We start from the raw sequence: 2,189 nt of genomic DNA, 5'->3' as shown, positions 1-2,189 counted from the left end.
GTTCATGGCTCAGGGTTTCCCTTTGATGGGCTATACTTGATTCTTAGCTTTATGTGCATTCACCATTTAAATTAGGGCTTGATAATCCTTGGCTTAGTAAGCATGTTCTAAGCTACATTTTAGTTTAGGTAGTTGATCATGTGAACCTTTGATGGTTTATTCTTGCCTTTCTATTTAAATGAACTTCTTAAGGATATTATAGCAACCTAGTATTGTTATGTATCATGACTATCATATATGTTGTTTTCCCCTTAAATTAATCTTAACCTAGCATGTGTATAGGGATGGAGGTGGATTCATTTCCCTAGCCTTCTTTACTTGTACTTCACTCCCTTGAATTCTTGCAATTTATTGTTTTATGCACTTTTAATTTCTTAGCTTAAGTGACATCCAACAAAACCTCTATAAACCCTTCATCATTCTAAGAATGATTCTAGACATTTAGGTTGTATTAGACTAGCGCAGTCCCTGTGGTTCGACTTACCCGACCAATAGCCCTATTTTACAATGATTCGTGCTATTGCGAAGGTTGATGTTAATTGACCAACCGATCAATTTTTGGCGCCGTTGCCGGGGACTGCAAACGGTTTAGCGACCAAAGTTCTAGGGTTAATTTTAGTTTGATTGTGAATATTGTGTCTTGTGAATATTTCTTGTGTGTTTTGACCATCTCAATGTTTTAAGTGTTGTAAGTGAGATCCTAGGGACTCGAATCTCGCCGTGGGAACGCTAGCAAAGCGTAAGTCTAGAGAACCCCAGGTAAGTTTCTTGACCTTTTAGTTTCACATTGTAAGATATTGTGCATGTGTTAAGTTTAGAAGTAGTTAATTTATTTGCAAGCCCTTGTTGAGGCTATATTATTGTTTTAATTCTGTGTATAAGCATCGGTCCTTGTCGTGGCCATTTATTTTCTGTCTTGATAATTGAGGAGAAAGGGAACATCGTATGTGGAGTTGTGGATAATGAATTGCTTTGTTGATTATATGTTGTGCTGTTGATGTTCGGTCGTAGGTCACTCTCTCTACCCACAATCGATTCGCCCATTGATATCAATTCTCTTGAAAGAACTCTTAGACGGAACCTTAGGGAACCCACTCTTACAAGGGACCTTGAAACTGAATTCAATATAATGGGGGATAACGTAGGACATCCGGGGAATGAAAGGGCTGAAATTCCTAATATTGAGCCAATGACTCTTAGAGATCATTTCATCCCTACCACCTATGCTTCTCCATCTTGCATAGTGATGCCAAACATCGATGCAGCTCAATATGAGATCAAGTCTAGTACCATTCAAATGCTTCCATCATTTCATGGCTTTGATAATGAAGATCCATATAAGCATCTTGATGAGTTCCTTGAAATCTGTTCGACCATCCGGTTGAGAGGTTTTCCGGACAATGCACTTCATCTCCATCTTTTCCCATTCTCCCTAAAGGATAGGGCAAAATATTGGTAGAACTCCCTCGCTCCCAACTCTATTACTTCTTGGGCTCAATTGCAACAAGAATTTCTTAAGAAGTATTATCCGGTGAGTAAAACCAACCAAATGAGGTGTTCCATTCTAAGCTTTTCTCAAGTTGATGGAGAACAACTCCACGAGACTTGGGAAAGGTTACAAGATCTTCTTCGGAAGTGTCCTCATCATTTGATCCCAAAATGGCAATTAGTGCAAGCTTTCTATGCTGGCTTAACCGAAACCCATAGATTCATGGTTGATTCTTCTTGTGGTGGGATGTTCATGTCCAAGAATGCGGATGAGGCTTGGACCTTACTTGAGAATTTGAGTGAAAATTCACTTCAACACAATTCTCGTAGGGCTCCGACCGCAACCACTCCAAACAACACCAACCCTTGTCAACCAAAGTCAATAAGGGAGGAATCATCTCAAGTGGATGCCATCGCTCATAAATTCTATCAATTGATGGCACCACATCTTCCTCCTTCATTGTCTCAAAATTCGGCAAGTTCAGTTTGTGCTTCATGTACTAGTCCATTCCATCTCTCGGAAGATTGCCCCACACCAGAGCAATTTCTTAGTCCCAACCAAGAGCAAGCTAATGCCATGTTCTCGCGGCCCGGGAACAATCCATATTCCAACACCTACAATCCGGGTTGGCGAGATCATCCGAATTTCTCGTGGCGGCAACAAGCCCCACAGAATTCCCAATTCCAAAACCAAGGGCGGC

Source organism: Cornus florida, unplaced genomic scaffold, assembly GCF_030987335.1.
Source record: "Cornus florida cultivar Cherokee Brave unplaced genomic scaffold, ASM3098733v1 CherokeeBrave_3.0.0_Hap2_Chr06, whole genome shotgun sequence".
NCBI classification, from domain to species: Eukaryota; Viridiplantae; Streptophyta; class Magnoliopsida; order Cornales; family Cornaceae; genus Cornus; species Cornus florida.
This window is presented reverse-complemented; position numbering follows the sequence as displayed.